Source organism: Phalangium opilio, unplaced genomic scaffold, assembly GCF_054372755.1.
Source record: "Phalangium opilio isolate 3A_F unplaced genomic scaffold, DU_Popi_V2 ptg000061l_1, whole genome shotgun sequence".
NCBI lineage: Eukaryota > Metazoa > Arthropoda > Arachnida > Opiliones > Phalangiidae > Phalangium > Phalangium opilio.
The window spans coordinates 6,752,484-6,770,620 of record NW_028324178.1 but is presented as its reverse complement, the minus strand read 5'-3'; the positions used below and the strand labels follow the sequence as shown (position 1 = coordinate 6,770,620).

The window sequence follows — 18,137 nt, the reverse complement described above, 5'->3', positions numbered from 1 at the left end:
GTTCACAACGTGAGTCTGTGTTTTCTGGTCCTCGTATGAGGGCGTGGGCTCGAATCCCACTTCTGACACTATGTTTTATGAAATTAACTGAAAGAGATGTAATTTATAAAACGTCCAAATTAAAAGAATCCATGTCAGGATGGCCGAGCGGTCTAAGGCGCTAGACTCAAGGGGCTTGGTTTCTTTCGGTCGCAACGTGAATCTGTGTATTCTGGTCCTCGTATGAGGGCGTGGGTTCGAATCCCACTTCTGACACGATATGTTTTATGATATTAACTGGAAGAGATGTAATTTATAAAACGTCCGAATTGAATGAATCCAAGTCAGGATGGCCGAGCGGTCTAAGGCGCCAGACTCAAGGGGCTCAGTTTCCTTCGTTCACAACGTGAGTCTGTGTTTTCTGGTCCTCGTATGAGGGCGTGGGCTCGAATCCCACTTCTGACACGATCTGTTTTATGAAATTAACTGGAAGAGATGTAATTTATAAAACGCCCCAATTGAAAGAATCCATGTCAGGATGGCCGAGCGGTCTAAGGCGCCAGACTCAAGGGGCTCAGTTTCCTTCGTTCACAACGTGAGTCTGTGTTTTCTGGTCCTCGTATGAGGGCGTGGGCTCGAATCCCACTTCTGACACGATCTGTTTTATGAAATTAACTGGAAGAGATGTAATTTATAAAACGTCCGAATTTAATGAATCCAAGTCAGGATGGCCGAGCGGTCTAAGGCGCGAGACTCAAGGGGCTCAGTTTCCTTCGTTTGCGACGTGAATCTGTCTATTCTGGTCCTCGTATGAGGGCGTGGGTTCGAATCCCACTTCTGACACGAAAAGGTTTATGAAATTAACTGGAAGAGATGTAATTTATAAAACGTCCCAATTGAATGAATCCAAGTCAGGGTGGCCGAGCGGTCTAAGGCGCCAGACTCAAGGGGCTCAGTTTCCTTCGTTCGCAACGTGAATCTGTGTATTCTGGTCCTCGTATGAGGGCGTGGGTTCGAATCCCACTTCTGACACTATATGTTTTATGAAATTAACTGAAAGAGATGTAATTTATAAAACGTCCAAATTAAAAGAATCCATGTCAGGATGGCCGAGCGGTCTAAGGCGCTAGACTCAAGGGGCTTAGTTTCTTTCGTTCGCAACGTGAATCTGTGTATTCTGGTCCTCGTATGAGGGCGTGGGTTCGAATCCCACTTCTGACATGAAAAGTTTTATGAAATTAACTGGAAGAGATGTAATTTATAAAACGTCCCAATTGAAAGAATCCATGTCAGGATGGCCGAGCGGTCTAAGGCGCCAGACTCAAGGGGCTCAGTTTCCTTCGTTCACAACGTGAATCTGTGTATTCTGCTCCTCGTATGAGGGCGTGGGTTCGAAACCCACTTCTGACACGATATGTTTTATGATATTAACTGGAAGAGATGTAATTTATAAAACATCCCAATTGAATGAATCCAAGTCAGGGTGGCCGAGCGGTCTAACGCGCCAGACTCAAGGGGCTCAGTTTCCTTCGTTCACAACGTGAATCTGTGTATTCTGCTCCTTCTATGAGGGCCTGGGTTCGAATCCCACTTCTGACACGATATGTTTTATGAAATTAACTGGAAGAGATGTAATTTATAAAACGTCCGAATTTAATGAATCCAAGTCAGGATGGCCGAGCGGTCTAAGGCGCCAGACTCAAGGGGCTCAGTTTCCTTCGTTCACAACGTGAATCTGTGTATTCTGCTCCTCGTATGAGGGCGTGGGTTCGAAACCCACTTCTGACACGATATGTTTTATGAAATTAACTGGAAGAGATATAATTAATTAAACGTCCCAATTGAAAGAATTCATGTCAGGATGGCAGAGCGGTCTAAGGCGCCAGACTCAAGGGGCTCAGTTTCCTTCGTTTGCGACGTGAATCTGTCTATTCTGGTCCTCGTATGAGGGCGTGGGTTCGAATCCCACTTCTGACACGAAAAGGTTTATGAAATTAACTGGAAGAGATGTAATTTATAAAACGCCCCAATTGAAAGAATCCATGTCAGGATGGCCGAGCGGTCTAAGGCGCCAGACTCAAGGGGCTCAGTTTCCTTCGTTCACAACGTGAATCTGTGTTTTCTGGTCCTCGTATGAGGGCGTGGGCTCGAATCCCACTTCTGACACGATCTGTTTTATGAAATTAACTGGAAGAGATGTAATTTATAAAACGTCCGAATTTAATGAATCCAAGTCAGGATGGCCGAGCGGTCTAAGGCGCCAGACTCAAGGGGCTCAGTTTCCTTCGTTCACAACGTGAATCTGTGTTTTCTGGTCCTCGTATGAGGGCGTGGGTTCGAATCCCACTTCTGACACGATATGTTTTAAGAATTTAACTGGAAGAGATATAATTAATTAAACGTCCCAATTGAAAGAATCCATGTCAGGATGGCAGAGCGGTCTAAGGCGCGAGACTCAAGGGGCTCAGTTTCCTTCGTTCACGACGTGAATCTGTCTATTCTGGTCCTCGTATGAGGGCGTGGGTTCGAATCCCACTTCTGACACGAAAAGGTTTATGAAATTAACTGGAAGAGATGTAATTTATAAAACGCCCCAATTGAAAGAATCCATGTCAGGATGGCCGAGCGGTCTAAGGCGCCAGACTCAAGGGGCTCAGTTTCCTTCGTTCACAACGTGAATCTGTGTTTTCTGGTCCTCGTATGAGGGCGTGGGTTCGAATCCCACTTCTGACACGATATGTTTTAAGAATTTAACTGGAAGAGATATAATTAATTAAACGTTCCAATTGAAAGAATCCATGTCAGGATGGCAGAGCGGTCTAAGGCGCGAGACTCAAGGGGCTCAGTTTCCTTCGTTCACGACGTGAATCTGTTTATTCTGGTCCTCGTATGAGGGCGTGGGTTCGAATCCCACTTCTGACACGAAAAGGTTTATGAAATTAACTGGAAGAGATGTAATTTATAAAACGCCCCAATTGAAAGAATCCGTGTCAGGATGGCCGAGCGGTCTAAGGCGCCAGACTCAAGGGGCTCAGTTTCCTTCGTTCACAACGTGAATCTGTGTTTTCTGGTCCTCGTATGAGGGCGTGGGTTCGAATCCCACTTCTGACACGATATGTTTTATGAAATTAACTGGAAGAGATGTAATTTATAAAACGTCCGAATTGAATGAATCCAAGTCAGGATGGCCGAGCGGTCTAAGGCGCCAGACTCAAGGGGCTCAGTTTCCTTCGTTAACAACGTCAATCTGTGTATTCTGGTCCTCGCATGAGGGCGTGGGTTCGAATCCCACTTCTGACACGATATGTTTTATGAAATTAACTGGAAGAGATATAATTAATTAAACGTCCCAATTGAAAGAATCCATGTCAGGATGGCAGAGCGGTCTAAGGCGCGAGACTCAAGGGGCTCAGTTTCCTTCGTTTACGACTTGAATCTGTCTATTCTGGTCCTCGTATGAGGGCGTGGGTTCGAATCCCACTTCTGACACGAAAAGGTTTATGAAATTAACTGGAAGAGATGTAATTTATAAAACGCCCCAATTGAAAGAATCCATGTCAGGATGGCCAAGCGGTCTAAGGCGCCAGACTCAAGGGGCTCAGTTTCCTTCGTTCACAACGTGAATCTGTGTTTTCTGGTCCTCGTATGAGGGCGTGGGTTCGAATCCCACTTCTGACACGATATGTTTTAAGAATTTAACTGTAAGAGATATAATTAATTAAACGTTCCAATTGAAATAATCCATGTCAGGATGGCAGAGCGGTCTAAGGCGCGAGACTCAAGGGGCTCAGTTTCCTTCGTTCACGACGTGAATCTGTCTATTCTGGTCCTCGTATGAGGGCGTGGGTTCGAATCCCACTTCTGACACGAAAAGGTTTATGAAATTAACTGGAAGAGATGTAATTTATAAACCGCCCCAATTGAAAGAATCCATGTCAGGATGGCCGAGCGGTCTAAGGCGCCAGACTCAAGGGGCTCAGTTTCCTTCGTTCACAACTTGAATCTGTGTTTTCTGGTCCTCGTATGAGGGCGTGGGTTCGAATCCCACTTCTGACACGATATGTTTTATGAAATTAACTGGAAGAGATGTAATTTATAAAACGTCCGAATTTAATGAATCCAAGTCAGGATGGCCGAGCGGTCTAAGGCGCCAGACTCAAGGGGCTCAGTTTCCTTCGTTCACAACGTGAATCTGTGTTTTCTGGTCCTCGTATGAGGGCGTGGGTTCGAATCCCACTTCTGACACGATATGTTTTATGAAATTAACTGGAAGAGATGTAATTTATAAAACGTCCGAATTGAATGAATCCAAGTCAGGATGGCCGAGCGGTCTAAGGCGCCAGACTCAAGGGGCTCAGTTTCCTTCGTTAACAACGTGAATCTGTGTATTCTGGTCCTCGTATGAGGGCGTGGGTTCGAATCCCACTTCTGACACGAAAAGGTTTATGAAATTAACTGGAAGAGATGTAATTTATAAAACGCCCCAATTGAAAGAATCCATGTCAGGATGGCCGAGCGGTCTAAGGCGCCAGACTCAAGGGGCTCAGTTTCCTTCGTTCACATCGTGAATCTGTGTTTTCTGGTCCTCGTATGAGGGCGTGGGTTCGAATCCCACTTCTGACACGATATGTTTTATGAAATTAACTGGAAGAGATGTAATTTATAAAACGTCCGAATTGAATGAATCCAAGTCAGGATGGCCGAGCGGTCTAAGGCGCCAGACTCAAGGGGCTCAGTTTCCTTCGTTAACAACGTGAATCTGTGTATTCTGGTCCTCGTATGAGGGCGTGGGTTCGAATCCCACTTCTGACACGAAAAGGTTTATGAAATTAACTGGAAGAGATGTAATTTATAAAACGCCCCAATTGAAAGAATCCATGTCAGGATGGCCGAGCGGTCTAAGGCGCCAGACTCAAGGGGCTCAGTTTCCTTCGTTCACATCGTGAATCTGTGTTTTCTGGTCCTCGTATGAGGGCGTGGGTTCGAATCCCACTTCTGACACGATATGTTTTATGAAATTAACTGGAAGAGATGTAATTTATAAAACGTCCGAATTGAATGAATCCAAGTCAGGATGGCCGAGCGGTCTAAGGCGCCAGACTCAAGGGGCTCAGTTTCCTTCGTTAACAACGTGAATCTGTGTATTCTGGTCCTCGTATGAGGGCGTGGGTTCGAATCCCACTTCTGACACGAAAAGGTTTATGAAATTAACTGGAAGAGATGTAATTTATAAAACGCCCCAATTGAAAGAATCCATGTCAGGATGGCCGAGCGGTCTAAGGCGCCAGACTCAAGGGGCTCAGTTTCCTTCGTTCACATCGTGAATCTGTGTTTTCTGGTCCTCGTATGAGGGCGTGGGTTCGAATCCCACTTCTGACACGATATGTTTTATGAAATTAACTGGAAGAGATGTAATTTATAAAACGTCCGAATTGAATGCATCCAAGTCAGGATGGCCGAGCGGTCTAAGGCGCCAGACTAGAGGGGCTCAGTTTCCTTCGTTCACAACGTGAATCTGTGTTTTCTGGTCTTCGTATGACGGCGTGGGTTCGAATCCCACTTCTGACACGATGTGTTTTATGAAATTAACTGGAAGAGATGTAATTTATAAAACGTCCGAATTATATGAATCCAAGTCAGGATGGCCGAGCGGTCTAAGGCGCCAGACTCAAGGGGCTCAGTTTCCTTCGTTCACAACGTGAATCTGTGTTTTCTGGTCCTCGTATGAGGGCGTGGGTTCGAATCCCACTTCTGACACGATATGTTTTATGAAATTAACTGGAAGAGATGTAATTTATAAAACGTCCCAATTGAATGAATCCAAGTCAGGATGGCCGAGCGGTCTAAGGCGCCAGACTCAAGGGGCTCAGTTTCCTTCGTTCACAACGTGAATTTGTGTATTCTGGTCCTCGTATGAGGGCCTGGGTTCGAATCCCACTTCTGACACGATATGTTTTAAGAATTTAACTGGAAGAGATATAATTAATTAAACGTTCCAATTGAGAGAATCCATGTCAGGATGGCAGAGCGGTCTAAGGCGCGAGACTCAAGGGGCTCAGTTTCCTTCGTTCGCAACGTGAATCTATGTATTCTGGTCCTCTTATGAGGGCGTGGGTTCGAATCCCACTTCTGACACGATATGTTTTATAAATTTAACTGGAAAAGATGTAATTTATAAAACGTCCAAAGAAAATGAACCAACGTCAGGATGGCCGAGCGGTCTAAGGCGCCAGACTCAAGGGACCTAGTTTCTTTCGTTCTCAACGTGAATCAGTGTATTCTGGTCCTCGTATGAGGGCGTGGGTTCGAATCCCACTTCTGACACGAAAAGGTTTAAGAAATTAACTGGAAGAGATGTAATTCATAAAACGTCCCAATTGAATGAATCCAAGTCAGGATGGCCGAGCGGTCTAAGGCGCCAGACTCAAGGGGCTCAGTTTCCTTCGTTCACAACGTGAATCTGTGTATTCTGGTCCTCGTATGAGGGTGTGGGTTCGAATCCCACTTCTGACACGATATGTTTTATGAAATTAACTGGAAGAGATGTAATCTATAAAACGTCCCAATTGAATGAATCCAAGTCAGGATGGCTTAGCGGTCTAAGGCGCCAGACTCAAGGGGCTCAGTTTCCTTCGCTCACAACGTGAATCTGTGTTTTCTGGTCTTCGTATGAGGGTGTGGGTTCGAATCCCACTTCTGACACGATATGTTTTATGAAATTAACTGGAAGAGATGTAATCTATAAAACGTCCCAATTGAATGAATCCAAGTCAGGATGGCCGAGCGGTCTAAGGCGCCAGACTCAAAAGGCTCAGTTTCCTTCGTTCACAACGTGAATCTGTGTTTTCTGGTCCTCGTATGAGGGCGTGGGTTCGAATCCCACTTCTGACACGATATGTTTTATGAAATTAACTGGAAGAGATATAATTAATTAAACGTCCCAATTGAAAGAATCCATGTCAGGATGGCAGAGCGGTCTAAGGCGCGAGACTCAAGGGGCTCAGTTTCCTTCGTTCACGACGTGAATCTGTCTATTCTGGTCCTCGTATGAGGGCGTGGGTTCGAATCCCACTTCTGATACGAAAATGTTTATGAAATTAACTGGAAGAGATGTAATTTATAAAACGCCCCAATTGAAAGAATCCATGTCAGGATGGCCGAGCGGTCTAAGGCGCCAGACTCAAGGGGCTCAGTTTCCTTCGTTCACAACTTGAATCTGTGTTTTCTGGTCCTCGTATGAGGGCGTGGGTTCGAATCCCACTTCTGACACGATATGTTTTATGAAATTAACTGGAAGAGATGTAATTTATAAAACGTCCGAATTTAATGAATCCAAGTCAGGATGGCCGAGCGGTCTAAGGTGCCAGACTCAAGGGGCTCAGTTTTCTTCGTTCACAACGTGAATCTGTGTTTTCTGGTCCTCGTATGAGGGCGTGGGTTCGAATCCCACTTCTGACGCGATATGTTTTATGAAATTAACTGGAAGAGATGTAATTTATAAAACGTCCGAATTGAATGAATCCAAGTCAGGATGGCCGAGCGGTCTAAGGCGCCAGACTCAAGGGGCTCAGTTTCCTTCGTTAACAACGTGAATCTGTGTATTCTGGTCCTCGTATGAGGGCGTGGGTTCGAATCCCACTTCTGACACGATATGTTTTATGAAATTAACTGGAAGAGATGTAATCTATAAAACGTCCCAATTGAATGAATCCAAGTCAGGATGGCCGAGCGGTCTAAGGCGCCAGACTCAAGGGGCTCAGTTTCCTTCGTTCACAACGTGAATTTGTGTATTCTGGTCCTCGTATGAGGGCCTGGGTTCGAATCCCACTTCTGACACGATATGTTTTAAGAATTTAACTGGAAGAGATATAATTAATTAAACGTTCCAATTGAGAGAATCCATGTCAGGATGGCAGAGCGGTCTAAGGCGCGAGACTCAAGGGGCTCAGTTTCCTTCGTTCGCAACGTGAATCTATGTATTCTGGTCCTCGTATGAGGGCGTGGGTTCGAATCCCACTTCTGACACGATATGTTTTATAAATTTAACTGGAAAAGATGTAATTTATAAAACGTCCAAAGAAAATGAACCAACGTCAGGATGGCCGAGCGGTCTAAGGCGCCAGACTCAAGGGACCTAGTTTCTTTCGTTCTCAACGTGAATCAGTGTATTCTGGTCCTCGTATGAGGGCGTGGGTTCGAATCCCACTTCTGACACGAAAAGGTTTAAGAAATTAACTGGAAGAGATGTAATTCATAAAACGTCCCAATTGAATGAATCCAAGTCAGGATGGCCGAGCGGTCTAAGGCGCCAGACTCAAGGGGCTCAGTTTCCTTCGTTCACAACGTGAATCTGTGTATTCTGGTCCTCGTATGAGGGTGTGGGTTCGAATCCCACTTCTGACACGATATGTTTTATGAAATTAACTGGAAGAGATGTAATCTATAAAACGTCCCAATTGAATGAATCCAAGTCAGGATGGCCGAGCGGTCTAAGGCGCCAGACTCAAGGGGCTCAGTTTCCTTCGCTCACAACGTGAATCTGTGTTTTCTGGTCTTCGTATGAGGGTGTGGGTTCGAATCCCACTTCTGACACGATATGTTTTATGAAATTAACTGGAAGAGATGTAATCTATAAAACGTCCCAATTGAATGAATCCAAGTCAGGATGGCCGAGCGGTCTAAGGCGCCAGACTCAAAAGGCTCAGTTTCCTTCGTTCACAACGTGAATCTGTGTTTTCTGGTCCTCGTATGAGGGCGTGGGTTCGAATCCCACTTCTGACACGATATGTTTTATGAAATTAACTGGAAGAGATATAATTAATAAAACGTCCAAATTAAAAGAATCCATGTCAGGATGGCCGAGCGGTCTAAGGCGCCAGACTCAAGGGACCTAGTTTCTTTCGTTCTCAACGTGAATCAGTGTATTCTGGTCCTCGTATGAGGGCGTGGGTTCGAATCCCACTTCTGACACGAAAAGGTTTAAGAAATTAACTGGAAGAGATGTAATTCATAAAACGTCCCAATTGAATGAATCCAAGTCAGGATGGCCGAGCGGTCTAAGGCGCCAGACTCAAGGGACTCAGTTTCCTTCGTTCACAACGTGAATCTGTGTATTCTGGTCCTCGTATGAGGGTGTGGGTTCGAATCCCACTTCTGACACGATATGTTTTATGAAATTAACTGGAAGAGATGTAATCTATAAAACGTCCCAATTGAATGAATCCAAGTCAGGATGGCCGAGCGGTCTAAGGCGCCAGACTCAAGGGGCTCAGTTTCCTTCGCTCACAACGTGAATCTGTGTTTTCTGGTCTTCGTATGAGGGTGTGGGTTCGAATCCCACTTCTGACACGATATGTTTTATGAAATTAACTGGAAGAGATGTAATCTATAAAACGTCCCAATTGAATGAATCCAAGTCAGGATGGCCGAGCGGTCTAAGGCGCCAGACTCAAAAGGCTCAGTTTCCTTCGTTCACAACGTGAATCTGTGTTTTCTGGTCCTCGTATGAGGGCGTGGGTTCGAATCCCACTTCTGACACGATATGTTTTATGAAATTAACTGGAAGAGATATAATTAATTAAACGTCCCAATTGAAAGAATCCATGTCAGGATGGCAGAGCGGTCTAAGGCGCGAGACTCAAGGGGCTCAGTTTCCTTCGTTCACGACGTGAATCTGTCTATTCTGGTCCTCGTATGAGGGCGTGGGTTCGAATCCCACTTCTGACACGAAAATGTTTATGAAATTAACTGGAAGAGATGTAATTTATAAAACGCCCCAATTGAAAGAATCCATGTCAGGATGGCCGAGCGGTCTAAGGCGCCAGACTCAAGGGGCTCAGTTTCCTTCGTTCACAACTTGAATCTGTGTTTTCTGGTCCTCGTATGAGGGCGTGGGTTCGAATCCCACTTCTGACACGATATGTTTTATGAAATTAACTGGAAGAGATGTAATTTATAAAACGTCCGAATTTAATGAATCCAAGTCAGGATGGCCGAGCGGTCTAAGGTGCCAGACTCAAGGGGCTCAGTTTCCTTCGTTCACAACGTGAATCTGTGTTTTCTGGTCCTCGTATGAGGGCGTGGGTTCGAATCCCACTTCTGACGCGATATGTTTTATGAAATTAACTGGAAGAGATGTAATTTATAAAACGTCCGAATTGAATGAATCCAAGTCAGGATGGCCGAGCGGTCTAAGGCGCCAGACTCAAGGGGCTCAGTTTCCTTCGTTAACAACGTGAATCTGTGTATTCTGGTCCTCGTATGAGGGCGTGGGTTCGAATCCCACTTCTGACACGATATGTTTTATGAAATTAACTGGAAGAGATGTAATCTATAAAACGTCCCAATTGAATGAATCCAAGTCAGGATGGCCGAGCGGTCTAAGGCGCCAGACTCAAGGGGCTCAGTTTCCTTCGTTCACAACGTGAATCTGTGTTTTCTGGTCCTCGTATGAGGGCGTGGGTTCGAATCCCACTTCTGACACGATATGTTTTATGAAATTAACTGGAAGAGATGTAATTTATAAAACGTCCGAATTTAATGAATCCAAGTCAGGATGGCCGAGCGGTCTAAGGCGCCAGACTCAAGGGGCTCTGTTTCCTTCGTTCACAACGTGAATCTGTGTTTTCTGGTCCTCGTATGAGGGCGTGGGTTCGAATCCCACTTCTGACACGATATGTTTTATGAAATTAACTGGAAGAGATGTAATTTATAAAACGTCCGAATTGAATGAATCCAAGTCAGGATGGCCGAGTGGTCTAAGGCGCCAGACTCAAGGGGCTCAGTTTCCTTCGTTAACAACGTGAATCTGTGTATTCTGGTCCTCGTATGAGGGCGTGGGTTCGAATCCCACTTCTGACACGATATGTTTTATGAAATTAACTGGAAGAGATATAATTAATTAAACGTCCCAATTGAAAGAATCCATGTCAGGATGGCAGAGCGGTCTAAGGCGCGAGACTCAAGGGGCTCAGTTTCCTTCGTTCACGACGTGAATCTGTCTATTCTGGTCCTCGTATGAGGGCGTGGGTTCGAATTCCACTTCTGACACGAAAATGTTTATGAAATTAACTGGAAGAGATGTAATTTATAAAACGCCCCAATTGAAAGAATCCATGTCAGGATGGCAGAGCGGTCTAAGGCGCCAGACTCAAGGGGCTCAGTTTCCTTCGTTCACAACTTGAATCTGTGTTTTCTGGTCCTCGTATGAGGGCGTGGGTTCGAATCCCACTTCTGACACGATATGCTTTATGAAATTAACTGGAAGAGATGTAATTTATAAAACGTCCGAATTTAATGAATCCAAGTCAGGATGGCCGAGCGGTCTAAGGTGCCAGACTCAAGGGGCTCAGTTTCCTTCGTTCACAACGTGAATCTGTGTATTCTGGTCCTCGTATGAGGGCGTGGGTTCGAATCCCATTTCTGACACGAAAAGGTTTATGAAATTAACTGGAAGAGATGTAATTTATAAAACGCCCCAATTGAAAGAATCCATGTCAGAATGGCTGAGCGGTCTAAGGCGACAGACTCAAGGGGCTCAGTTTCCTTCGTTCACAACTTGAATCTGTGTTTTCTGGTCCTCGTATGAGGGCGTGGGTTCGAATCCCACTTCTGACACGATATGTTTTATGAAATTAACTGGAAGAGATGTAATTTATAAAACGTCCGAATTGAAAGAATCCATGTCAGGATGGCCGAGCGGTCTAAGGCGCCAGACTCAAGGGGCTCAGTTTCCTTCGTTCACTACGTGAATCTGTGTTTTCTGGTCCTCGTATGAGGGTGTGGGTTCGAATCCCACTTCTGACACGATATGTTTTATGAAATTAACTGGAAGAGATGTAATTTATAAAACGTCCCAATTGAATGAATCCAAGTCAGGATGTCCGAGCGGTCTAAGGCGCCAGACTCAAGGGGCTCAGTTTCCTTCGTTCACAACGTGAATCTGTGTTTTCTGGTCCTCGTATGAGGGCGTGGGTTCAAATCCCACTTCTGACACGATATGTTTTATGAAATTAACTGGAAGAGATGTAATTTATAAAACGTCCGAATTGAATGAATCCAAGTCAGGATGGCCGAGCGGTCTAAGGCGCCAGACTCAAGGGGCTCAAATTCCTTCGTTCACACCGTGAATTTGTGTATTCTGGTCCTCGTATGAGGGCATGGGTTCGAATCCCACTTCTGACACGATATGTTTTAAGAATTTAACTGGAAGAGATATAATTAATTAAACGTTCCAATTGAAAGAATCCATGTCAGGATGGCAGAGCGGTCTAAGGCGCGAGACTCAAGGGGCTCAGTTTCCTTCGTTCGCAACGTGAATCTATGTATTCTGGTCCTCGTATGAGGGCGTGGGTTCGAATCCCACTTCTGACACGATATGTTTTATGAAATTAACTGGAAGAGATGTAATCTATAAAACGTCCCAATTGAATGAATCCAAGTCAGGATGGCCGAGCGGTCTAAGGCGCCAGACTCAAGGGGCTCAGTTTCCTTCGTTCACAACGTGAATCTGTGTTTTCTGGTCTTCGTATGAGGGCGTGGGTTCGAATCCCACTTCTGACACGATATGTTTTATGAAATTAACTGGAAGAGATGTAATTTATAAAACGTCCAAAGAAAATGAATCAACGTCAGGATGGCCGAGCGGTCTAAGGCGCCAGACTCAAGGGGCTCAGTTTCCTTCGTTCACAACTTGAATCTGTGTTTTCTGGTCCTCGTATGAGGGCGTGGGTTCAAATCCCACTTCTGACACGATATGTTTTATGAAATTAACTGGAAGAGATGTAATTTATAAAACGTCCGAATTGAATGAATCCAAGTCAGGATGGCCGAGCGGTCTAAGGCGCCAGACTCAAGGGGCTCAAATTCCTTCGTTCACACCGTGAATTTGTGTATTCTGGTCCTCGTATGAGGGCATGGGTTCGAATCCCACTTCTGACACGATATGTTTTAAGAATTTAACTGGAAGAGATGTAATTTATAAAACGCCCCAATTGAAAGAATCCATGTCAGGATGGCCGAGCGGTCTAAGGCGCCAGACTCAAGGGGCTCAGTTTCCTTCGTTCACAACGTGAATCTGTGTTTTCTGGTCCTCGTATGAGGGCGTGGGTTCGAATCCCACTTCTGACAAGATATGTTTTATGAAATTAACTGGAAGAGATGTAATTTATAAAACTTCCGAATTTAATGAATCCAAGTCAGGATGGCCGAGCGGTCTAAGGCGCCAGACTCAAGGGGCTCAGTTTCCTTCGTTCACAACGTGAATCTGTGTTATCTGGTCCTCGTATGAGGGCGTGGGTTCGAATCCCACTTCTGACACGATATGTTTTATGAAATTAACTGGAAGAGATGTAATTTATAAAACGTCCGAATTGAATGAATCCAAGTCAGGAGGGCCGAGCGGTCTAAGGCGCCAGAATCAAGGGGCTCAGTTTCCTTCGTTAACAACGTGAATCTCTGTATTCTGGTCCTCGTATGAGGGCGTGGGTTCGAATCCCATTTCTGACACGATATGTTTTATGAAATTAACTGGAAGAGATATAATTAATTAAACGTCCCAATTGAAAGAATCCATGTCAGGATGGCAGAGCGGTCTAAGGCGCGAGACTCAAGGGGCTCAGTTTCCTTCGTTCACGACGTGAATCTGTCTATTCTGGTCCTCGTATGAGGGCGTAGGTTCGAATCCCACTTCTGGCACGAAAAGGTTTATGAAATTAACTGGAAGAGATGTAATTTATAAAACGCCCCAATTGAAAGAATCCATGTCAGGATGGCCGAGCGGTCTAAGGCGCCAGACTCAAGGGGCTCAGTTTCCTTCGTTCACAACGTGAATCTGTGTTTTCTGGTCTTCGTATGAGGGCGTGGGTTCGAATCCCACTTCTGACACGATATGTTTTATGAAATTAACTGGAAGAGATGTAATTTATAAAACGTCCCAATTGAATGAATCCAAGTCAGGATGGCCGAGCGGTCTAAGGCGCCAGACTCAAGGGGCTCAGTTTCCTTCGTTCACAACGTGAATCTGTGTTTTCTGGTCCTCGTATGAGGGCGTGGGTTCGAATCCCACTTCTGACACGATATGTTTTATGAAATTAACTGGAAGAGATGTAATTTATAAAACGTCCGAATTGAATGAATCCAAGTCAGGATGGCCGAGCGGTCTAAGGCGCCAGACTCAAGGGGCTCAGTTTCCTTCGTTCACAACGTGAATTTGTGTATTCTGGTCCTCGTATGAGGGCCTGGGTTCGAATCCCACTTCTGACACGATATGTTTTAAGAATTTAACTGGAAGAGATATAATTAATTAAACGTTCCAATTGAAAGAATCCATGTCAGGATGGCAGAGCGGTCTAAGGCGTGAGACTCAAGGGGCTCAGTTTCCTTCGTTCACAACGTGAATTTGTGTATTCTGGTCCTCGTATGAGGGCCTGGGTTCGAATCCCACTTCTGACACGATATGTTTTAAGAATTTAACTGGAAGAGATATAATTAATTAAACGTTCCAATTGAAAGAATCCATGTCAGGATGGCCGAGCGGTCTAAGGCGCGAGACTCAAGGGGCTCAGTTTCCCTCGTTAACAACGTGAATCTATGTATTCTGGTCCTCGTATGAGGGCGTGAGTTCGAATCCCACTTCTGACACGATATGTTTTATAAATTTAACTGGAAAAGATGTAATTTATAAAACGTCCAAAGAAAATGAATCAACGTCAGGATGGCCGAGCGGTCTAAGGCGCCAGACTCAAGGGACCTAGTTTCTTTCGTTCTCAACGTGAATCAGTGTATTCTGGTCCTCGTATGAGGGCGTGGGTTCGAATCCCACTTCTGACACGAAAAGGTTTATGAAATTAACTGGAAGAGATGTAATTCATAAAACGTCCCAATTGAATGAATCCAAGTCAGGATGGCCGAGCGGTCTAAGGCGCCAGACTCAAGGGGCTCAGTTTCCTTCGTTCACAACGTGAATCTGTGTATTCTGGTCCTCGTATGAGGGTGTGGGTTCGAATCCCACTTACGACACGATATGTTTTATGAAATTAACTGGAAGAGATGTAATCTATAAAACGTCCCAATTGAATGAATCCAAGTCAGGATGGCCGAGCGGTCTAAGGCGCCAGACTCAAGGGGCTCAGTTTCCTTCGTTCACAACGTGAATCTGTGTTTTCTTGTCTTCGTATGAGGGCGTGGTTTCGAATCCCACTTCTGACACGATATGTTTTATGAAATAAACTGGAAGAGATGTAATTTATAAAACGTCCGAATTGAATGAATCCAAGTCAGGATGGCCGAGCGGTCTAAGGCGCCAGACTCAAGGGGCTCAGTTTCCTTCTTTCACAACGTGAATATGTGTATTCTGGTCCTCGTATGAGGGCCTGGGTTCGAATCCCACTTTTGACACGATATGTTTTAAGAATTTAACTGGAAGAGATATAATTAATTAAACGTTCCAATTGAAAGAATCCATGTCAGGATGGCAGAGCGGTCTAAGGCGCGAGACTCAAGGGGCTCAGTTTCCTTCGTTAACAACGTGAATCTTTGTATTCTGGTCCTCGTATGAGGGCGTGGGTTCGAATCCCACTTCTGACACGATATGTTTTATAAATTTAACTGGAAAAGATGTAATTTATAAAACGTCCAAAGGAAATGAATCAACGTCAGGATGGCCGAGCGATCTAAAGCGCCAGACTCAAGGGGCTCAGTTTCCTTCGTTAACAACGTAAATCTGTGTATTCTGGTCCTCGTATGAGGGCGTGGGTTCGAATCCCACTTCTGACACGATATGTTTTATGAAATTAACTGGAAGAGATGTAATCTATAAAACGTCCCAATTGAATGAATCCAAGTCAGGATGGCCGAGCGGTCTAAGGCGCCAGACTCAAGGGGCTCAGTTTCCTTCGTTCACAACGTGAATCTGTGTTTTCTGGTCTTCGTATGAGGGCGTGGGTTCGAATCCCACTTCTGACACGATATGTTTTATGAAATTAACTGGAAGAGATGTAATTTATAAAACGTCCGAATTAAATGAATCCAAGTCAGGATGGCCGAGCGGTCTAAGGCGCCAGACTCAAGGGGCTCAGTTTCCCTCGTTAACAACGTGAATCTGTGTATTCTGGTCCTCGTATGAGGGCCTGGGTTCGAATCCCACTTCTGACACGATATGTTTTAAGAATTTAACTGGAAGAGATATAATTAATTTAACGTCGCAATTGAAAGAATCCATGTAAGGATGGCAGAGCGGTCTAAGGCGCGAGACTCAAGGGGCTCAGTTTCCTTCGTTCACGACGTGAATCTGTCTATTCTGGTCCTCGTATGAGGGCGTGGGTTCGAATCCCACTTCTGACACGAAAAGGTTTATGAAATTAAATGGAAGAGATGTAATTTATAAAAGCCCCAATTGAAAAAATCCATGTCAGGATGGCCGAGCGGTCTAAGGCGCCAGACTCTAGGGGCTCAGTTTCCTTCGTTCACAACGTGAATCTGTGTTTTATGGTCCTCGTATGAGGGCGTGGTTTCGAATCCCACTTCTGACACGATATGTTTTATGAAATTAACTGGAAGAGATGTAATTTATAAAACGTCCGAATTGAATGAATCCAAGTCAGGATGTCCGAGCGGTCTAAGGCGCCAGACTCAAGGGGCTCAGTTTCCTTCGTTCACAACGTGAATATGTGTATTCTGGTCCTCGTATGAGGGCCTGGGTTCGAATCCCACTTCTGACACGATATGTTTTAAGAATTTAACTTGAAGAGATATAATTAATTAAACGTTCCAATTGAAAGAATCCATGTCAGGATGGCAGAGCGGTCTAAGGCGCGAGACTCAAGGGGCTCTGTTTCCTTCGTTAACAACGTGAATCTTTGTATTCTGGTCCTCGTATGAGGGCGTGGGTTCGAATCCCACTTCTGACACGATATGTTTTATAAATTTAACTGGAAAAGATGTAATTTATAAAACGTCCAAAGGAAATGAATCAACGTCAGGATGGCCGAGCGGTCTAAAGCGCCAGACTCAAGGGGCTCAGTTTCCTTCGTTAACAACGTGAATCTGTGTATTCTGGTCCTCGTATGAGGGCGTGGGTTCGAATCCCACTTCTGACACGATATGTTTTATGAAATTAACTGGAAGAGATGTAATTTATAAAACGTCCGAATTGAATGAATCCAAGTCAGGATGGCCGAGCGGTCTAAGGCGCCAGACTCAAGGGGCTCAGTTTCCTTCGTTCACAACGTGAATTTGTTTATTCTGGTCCTCGTATGAGGGCCTGGGTTCGAATCCCACTTCTGACACGATATGTTTTAAGAATTTAACTGGAAGAGATATAATTAATTAAACGTTCCAATTGAAAGAATCCATGTCAGGATGGCAGAGCGGTCTAAGGCGCGAGACTCAAGGGGCTCAGTTTCCTTCGTTCGCAACGTGAATCTATGTATTCTGGTCCTCGTATGAGGGCGTGGGTTCGAATCCCACTTCTGACACGATATGTTTTATAAATTTAACTGGAAAAGATGTAATTTATAAAACGTCCAAAGAAAGTGAATCAACGTCAGGATGGCCGAGCGGTCTAAGGCGCCAGACTCAAGGGACCTAGTTTCTTTCGTTCTCAACGTGAATCAGTGTATTCTGGTCCTCGTATGAGGGCGTGGGTTCGAATCCCACTTCTGACACGAAAAGGTTTATGAAATTAACTGGAAGAGATGTAATTCATAAAACGTCCCAATTGAATGAATCCAAGTCAGGATGGCCGAGCGGTCTAAGGCGCCAGACTCAAGGGGCTCAGTTTCCTTCGTTCACAACGTGAATCTGTGTATTCTGGTCCTCGTATGAGGGTGTGGGTTCGAATCCCACTTATGACACGATATATTTTATGAAATTAACTGGAAGAGATGTAATCTATAAAACGTCCCAATTGAATGAATCCAAGTCAGGATGGCCGAGCGGTCTAAGACGCCAGACTCAAGGGGCTCAGTTTCCTTCGTTCACAACGTGAATTTGTGTATTCTGGTCCTCGTATGAGGGCCTGGGTTCGAATCCCACTTCTGACACGATATGTTTTAAGAATTTAACTGGAAGAGATATAATTAATTAAACGTTCCAATTGAAAGAATCCATGTCAGGATGGCCGAGCGGTCTAAGGCGCGAGACTCAAGGGGCTCAGTTTC

The 18,137-nt window shown here is 44.9% G+C and overlaps 48 non-coding genes across 48 annotated transcripts; all 48 read left to right on the top strand.

Moving 5' to 3' along the window:
• The first annotated feature begins 133 nt into the window (after window positions 1-133).
• Window positions 134-255, top strand: TRNAL-CAA (transfer RNA leucine (anticodon CAA)). The gene is made up of 2 exons: window positions 134-171; window positions 210-255. It is a non-coding gene; the product is annotated as a tRNA-Leu (tRNA).
• Window positions 256-889: 634 nt separating this feature from the next.
• On the top strand, window positions 890-1,011 carry TRNAL-CAA (transfer RNA leucine (anticodon CAA)). The gene is made up of 2 exons: window positions 890-927; window positions 966-1,011. It is a non-coding gene; the product is annotated as a tRNA-Leu (tRNA).
• Window positions 1,012-1,078: 67 nt separating this feature from the next.
• On the top strand, window positions 1,079-1,200 carry TRNAL-CAA (transfer RNA leucine (anticodon CAA)). Its single transcript has 2 exons — window positions 1,079-1,116; window positions 1,155-1,200. It is a non-coding gene; the product is annotated as a tRNA-Leu (tRNA).
• Window positions 1,201-2,212: 1,012 nt separating this feature from the next.
• Window positions 2,213-2,334, top strand: TRNAL-CAA (transfer RNA leucine (anticodon CAA)). Its single transcript has 2 exons — window positions 2,213-2,250; window positions 2,289-2,334. It is a non-coding gene; the product is annotated as a tRNA-Leu (tRNA).
• A 256-nt stretch (window positions 2,335-2,590) lies between these two features.
• TRNAL-CAA (transfer RNA leucine (anticodon CAA)) lies at window positions 2,591-2,712 on the top strand. The gene is made up of 2 exons: window positions 2,591-2,628; window positions 2,667-2,712. It is a non-coding gene; the product is annotated as a tRNA-Leu (tRNA).
• Window positions 2,713-2,968: 256 nt separating this feature from the next.
• TRNAL-CAA (transfer RNA leucine (anticodon CAA)) lies at window positions 2,969-3,090 on the top strand. Its single transcript has 2 exons — window positions 2,969-3,006; window positions 3,045-3,090. It is a non-coding gene; the product is annotated as a tRNA-Leu (tRNA).
• A 67-nt stretch (window positions 3,091-3,157) lies between these two features.
• TRNAL-CAA (transfer RNA leucine (anticodon CAA)) lies at window positions 3,158-3,279 on the top strand. Its single transcript has 2 exons — window positions 3,158-3,195; window positions 3,234-3,279. It is a non-coding gene; the product is annotated as a tRNA-Leu (tRNA).
• A 256-nt stretch (window positions 3,280-3,535) lies between these two features.
• On the top strand, window positions 3,536-3,657 carry TRNAL-CAA (transfer RNA leucine (anticodon CAA)). Its single transcript has 2 exons — window positions 3,536-3,573; window positions 3,612-3,657. It is a non-coding gene; the product is annotated as a tRNA-Leu (tRNA).
• A 256-nt stretch (window positions 3,658-3,913) lies between these two features.
• On the top strand, window positions 3,914-4,035 carry TRNAL-CAA (transfer RNA leucine (anticodon CAA)). The gene is made up of 2 exons: window positions 3,914-3,951; window positions 3,990-4,035. It is a non-coding gene; the product is annotated as a tRNA-Leu (tRNA).
• A 67-nt stretch (window positions 4,036-4,102) lies between these two features.
• TRNAL-CAA (transfer RNA leucine (anticodon CAA)) lies at window positions 4,103-4,224 on the top strand. Its single transcript has 2 exons — window positions 4,103-4,140; window positions 4,179-4,224. It is a non-coding gene; the product is annotated as a tRNA-Leu (tRNA).
• A 67-nt stretch (window positions 4,225-4,291) lies between these two features.
• On the top strand, window positions 4,292-4,413 carry TRNAL-CAA (transfer RNA leucine (anticodon CAA)). Its single transcript has 2 exons — window positions 4,292-4,329; window positions 4,368-4,413. It is a non-coding gene; the product is annotated as a tRNA-Leu (tRNA).
• Window positions 4,414-4,480: 67 nt separating this feature from the next.
• On the top strand, window positions 4,481-4,602 carry TRNAL-CAA (transfer RNA leucine (anticodon CAA)). The gene is made up of 2 exons: window positions 4,481-4,518; window positions 4,557-4,602. It is a non-coding gene; the product is annotated as a tRNA-Leu (tRNA).
• A 67-nt stretch (window positions 4,603-4,669) lies between these two features.
• TRNAL-CAA (transfer RNA leucine (anticodon CAA)) lies at window positions 4,670-4,791 on the top strand. Its single transcript has 2 exons — window positions 4,670-4,707; window positions 4,746-4,791. It is a non-coding gene; the product is annotated as a tRNA-Leu (tRNA).
• Window positions 4,792-4,858: 67 nt separating this feature from the next.
• Window positions 4,859-4,980, top strand: TRNAL-CAA (transfer RNA leucine (anticodon CAA)). The gene is made up of 2 exons: window positions 4,859-4,896; window positions 4,935-4,980. It is a non-coding gene; the product is annotated as a tRNA-Leu (tRNA).
• A 67-nt stretch (window positions 4,981-5,047) lies between these two features.
• On the top strand, window positions 5,048-5,169 carry TRNAL-CAA (transfer RNA leucine (anticodon CAA)). The gene is made up of 2 exons: window positions 5,048-5,085; window positions 5,124-5,169. It is a non-coding gene; the product is annotated as a tRNA-Leu (tRNA).
• A 67-nt stretch (window positions 5,170-5,236) lies between these two features.
• Window positions 5,237-5,358, top strand: TRNAL-CAA (transfer RNA leucine (anticodon CAA)). Its single transcript has 2 exons — window positions 5,237-5,274; window positions 5,313-5,358. It is a non-coding gene; the product is annotated as a tRNA-Leu (tRNA).
• Window positions 5,359-5,425: 67 nt separating this feature from the next.
• Window positions 5,426-5,547, top strand: TRNAS-AGA (transfer RNA serine (anticodon AGA)). The gene is made up of 2 exons: window positions 5,426-5,463; window positions 5,502-5,547. It is a non-coding gene; the product is annotated as a tRNA-Ser (tRNA).
• A 67-nt stretch (window positions 5,548-5,614) lies between these two features.
• TRNAL-CAA (transfer RNA leucine (anticodon CAA)) lies at window positions 5,615-5,736 on the top strand. Its single transcript has 2 exons — window positions 5,615-5,652; window positions 5,691-5,736. It is a non-coding gene; the product is annotated as a tRNA-Leu (tRNA).
• A 445-nt stretch (window positions 5,737-6,181) lies between these two features.
• TRNAL-CAA (transfer RNA leucine (anticodon CAA)) lies at window positions 6,182-6,303 on the top strand. Its single transcript has 2 exons — window positions 6,182-6,219; window positions 6,258-6,303. It is a non-coding gene; the product is annotated as a tRNA-Leu (tRNA).
• Window positions 6,304-6,370: 67 nt separating this feature from the next.
• Window positions 6,371-6,492, top strand: TRNAL-CAA (transfer RNA leucine (anticodon CAA)). Its single transcript has 2 exons — window positions 6,371-6,408; window positions 6,447-6,492. It is a non-coding gene; the product is annotated as a tRNA-Leu (tRNA).
• A 256-nt stretch (window positions 6,493-6,748) lies between these two features.
• On the top strand, window positions 6,749-6,870 carry TRNAL-CAA (transfer RNA leucine (anticodon CAA)). The gene is made up of 2 exons: window positions 6,749-6,786; window positions 6,825-6,870. It is a non-coding gene; the product is annotated as a tRNA-Leu (tRNA).
• Window positions 6,871-7,126: 256 nt separating this feature from the next.
• On the top strand, window positions 7,127-7,248 carry TRNAL-CAA (transfer RNA leucine (anticodon CAA)). The gene is made up of 2 exons: window positions 7,127-7,164; window positions 7,203-7,248. It is a non-coding gene; the product is annotated as a tRNA-Leu (tRNA).
• Window positions 7,249-7,315: 67 nt separating this feature from the next.
• TRNAL-CAA (transfer RNA leucine (anticodon CAA)) lies at window positions 7,316-7,437 on the top strand. Its single transcript has 2 exons — window positions 7,316-7,353; window positions 7,392-7,437. It is a non-coding gene; the product is annotated as a tRNA-Leu (tRNA).
• A 67-nt stretch (window positions 7,438-7,504) lies between these two features.
• TRNAL-CAA (transfer RNA leucine (anticodon CAA)) lies at window positions 7,505-7,626 on the top strand. Its single transcript has 2 exons — window positions 7,505-7,542; window positions 7,581-7,626. It is a non-coding gene; the product is annotated as a tRNA-Leu (tRNA).
• A 445-nt stretch (window positions 7,627-8,071) lies between these two features.
• On the top strand, window positions 8,072-8,193 carry TRNAL-CAA (transfer RNA leucine (anticodon CAA)). The gene is made up of 2 exons: window positions 8,072-8,109; window positions 8,148-8,193. It is a non-coding gene; the product is annotated as a tRNA-Leu (tRNA).
• Window positions 8,194-8,260: 67 nt separating this feature from the next.
• TRNAL-CAA (transfer RNA leucine (anticodon CAA)) lies at window positions 8,261-8,382 on the top strand. Its single transcript has 2 exons — window positions 8,261-8,298; window positions 8,337-8,382. It is a non-coding gene; the product is annotated as a tRNA-Leu (tRNA).
• Window positions 8,383-8,449: 67 nt separating this feature from the next.
• Window positions 8,450-8,571, top strand: TRNAL-CAA (transfer RNA leucine (anticodon CAA)). The gene is made up of 2 exons: window positions 8,450-8,487; window positions 8,526-8,571. It is a non-coding gene; the product is annotated as a tRNA-Leu (tRNA).
• Window positions 8,572-8,638: 67 nt separating this feature from the next.
• Window positions 8,639-8,760, top strand: TRNAL-CAA (transfer RNA leucine (anticodon CAA)). Its single transcript has 2 exons — window positions 8,639-8,676; window positions 8,715-8,760. It is a non-coding gene; the product is annotated as a tRNA-Leu (tRNA).
• A 67-nt stretch (window positions 8,761-8,827) lies between these two features.
• TRNAL-CAA (transfer RNA leucine (anticodon CAA)) lies at window positions 8,828-8,949 on the top strand. The gene is made up of 2 exons: window positions 8,828-8,865; window positions 8,904-8,949. It is a non-coding gene; the product is annotated as a tRNA-Leu (tRNA).
• Window positions 8,950-9,016: 67 nt separating this feature from the next.
• On the top strand, window positions 9,017-9,138 carry TRNAL-CAA (transfer RNA leucine (anticodon CAA)). Its single transcript has 2 exons — window positions 9,017-9,054; window positions 9,093-9,138. It is a non-coding gene; the product is annotated as a tRNA-Leu (tRNA).
• Window positions 9,139-9,205: 67 nt separating this feature from the next.
• Window positions 9,206-9,327, top strand: TRNAL-CAA (transfer RNA leucine (anticodon CAA)). Its single transcript has 2 exons — window positions 9,206-9,243; window positions 9,282-9,327. It is a non-coding gene; the product is annotated as a tRNA-Leu (tRNA).
• A 67-nt stretch (window positions 9,328-9,394) lies between these two features.
• TRNAL-CAA (transfer RNA leucine (anticodon CAA)) lies at window positions 9,395-9,516 on the top strand. The gene is made up of 2 exons: window positions 9,395-9,432; window positions 9,471-9,516. It is a non-coding gene; the product is annotated as a tRNA-Leu (tRNA).
• A 256-nt stretch (window positions 9,517-9,772) lies between these two features.
• Window positions 9,773-9,894, top strand: TRNAL-CAA (transfer RNA leucine (anticodon CAA)). Its single transcript has 2 exons — window positions 9,773-9,810; window positions 9,849-9,894. It is a non-coding gene; the product is annotated as a tRNA-Leu (tRNA).
• Window positions 9,895-9,961: 67 nt separating this feature from the next.
• On the top strand, window positions 9,962-10,083 carry TRNAL-CAA (transfer RNA leucine (anticodon CAA)). Its single transcript has 2 exons — window positions 9,962-9,999; window positions 10,038-10,083. It is a non-coding gene; the product is annotated as a tRNA-Leu (tRNA).
• A 67-nt stretch (window positions 10,084-10,150) lies between these two features.
• TRNAL-CAA (transfer RNA leucine (anticodon CAA)) lies at window positions 10,151-10,272 on the top strand. Its single transcript has 2 exons — window positions 10,151-10,188; window positions 10,227-10,272. It is a non-coding gene; the product is annotated as a tRNA-Leu (tRNA).
• Window positions 10,273-10,339: 67 nt separating this feature from the next.
• Window positions 10,340-10,461, top strand: TRNAL-CAA (transfer RNA leucine (anticodon CAA)). The gene is made up of 2 exons: window positions 10,340-10,377; window positions 10,416-10,461. It is a non-coding gene; the product is annotated as a tRNA-Leu (tRNA).
• Window positions 10,462-10,528: 67 nt separating this feature from the next.
• Window positions 10,529-10,650, top strand: TRNAL-CAA (transfer RNA leucine (anticodon CAA)). Its single transcript has 2 exons — window positions 10,529-10,566; window positions 10,605-10,650. It is a non-coding gene; the product is annotated as a tRNA-Leu (tRNA).
• Window positions 10,651-10,717: 67 nt separating this feature from the next.
• On the top strand, window positions 10,718-10,839 carry TRNAL-CAA (transfer RNA leucine (anticodon CAA)). The gene is made up of 2 exons: window positions 10,718-10,755; window positions 10,794-10,839. It is a non-coding gene; the product is annotated as a tRNA-Leu (tRNA).
• An 823-nt stretch (window positions 10,840-11,662) lies between these two features.
• TRNAL-CAA (transfer RNA leucine (anticodon CAA)) lies at window positions 11,663-11,784 on the top strand. Its single transcript has 2 exons — window positions 11,663-11,700; window positions 11,739-11,784. It is a non-coding gene; the product is annotated as a tRNA-Leu (tRNA).
• Window positions 11,785-12,418: 634 nt separating this feature from the next.
• On the top strand, window positions 12,419-12,540 carry TRNAL-CAA (transfer RNA leucine (anticodon CAA)). Its single transcript has 2 exons — window positions 12,419-12,456; window positions 12,495-12,540. It is a non-coding gene; the product is annotated as a tRNA-Leu (tRNA).
• A 67-nt stretch (window positions 12,541-12,607) lies between these two features.
• Window positions 12,608-12,729, top strand: TRNAL-CAA (transfer RNA leucine (anticodon CAA)). The gene is made up of 2 exons: window positions 12,608-12,645; window positions 12,684-12,729. It is a non-coding gene; the product is annotated as a tRNA-Leu (tRNA).
• A 256-nt stretch (window positions 12,730-12,985) lies between these two features.
• Window positions 12,986-13,107, top strand: TRNAL-CAA (transfer RNA leucine (anticodon CAA)). The gene is made up of 2 exons: window positions 12,986-13,023; window positions 13,062-13,107. It is a non-coding gene; the product is annotated as a tRNA-Leu (tRNA).
• Window positions 13,108-13,174: 67 nt separating this feature from the next.
• TRNAL-CAA (transfer RNA leucine (anticodon CAA)) lies at window positions 13,175-13,296 on the top strand. The gene is made up of 2 exons: window positions 13,175-13,212; window positions 13,251-13,296. It is a non-coding gene; the product is annotated as a tRNA-Leu (tRNA).
• Window positions 13,297-13,741: 445 nt separating this feature from the next.
• TRNAL-CAA (transfer RNA leucine (anticodon CAA)) lies at window positions 13,742-13,863 on the top strand. Its single transcript has 2 exons — window positions 13,742-13,779; window positions 13,818-13,863. It is a non-coding gene; the product is annotated as a tRNA-Leu (tRNA).
• Window positions 13,864-13,930: 67 nt separating this feature from the next.
• On the top strand, window positions 13,931-14,052 carry TRNAL-CAA (transfer RNA leucine (anticodon CAA)). Its single transcript has 2 exons — window positions 13,931-13,968; window positions 14,007-14,052. It is a non-coding gene; the product is annotated as a tRNA-Leu (tRNA).
• A 634-nt stretch (window positions 14,053-14,686) lies between these two features.
• TRNAL-CAA (transfer RNA leucine (anticodon CAA)) lies at window positions 14,687-14,808 on the top strand. The gene is made up of 2 exons: window positions 14,687-14,724; window positions 14,763-14,808. It is a non-coding gene; the product is annotated as a tRNA-Leu (tRNA).
• A 1,012-nt stretch (window positions 14,809-15,820) lies between these two features.
• On the top strand, window positions 15,821-15,942 carry TRNAL-CAA (transfer RNA leucine (anticodon CAA)). The gene is made up of 2 exons: window positions 15,821-15,858; window positions 15,897-15,942. It is a non-coding gene; the product is annotated as a tRNA-Leu (tRNA).
• A 1,578-nt stretch (window positions 15,943-17,520) lies between these two features.
• On the top strand, window positions 17,521-17,642 carry TRNAL-CAA (transfer RNA leucine (anticodon CAA)). Its single transcript has 2 exons — window positions 17,521-17,558; window positions 17,597-17,642. It is a non-coding gene; the product is annotated as a tRNA-Leu (tRNA).
• Window positions 17,643-18,137: the final 495 nt, after the last annotated feature.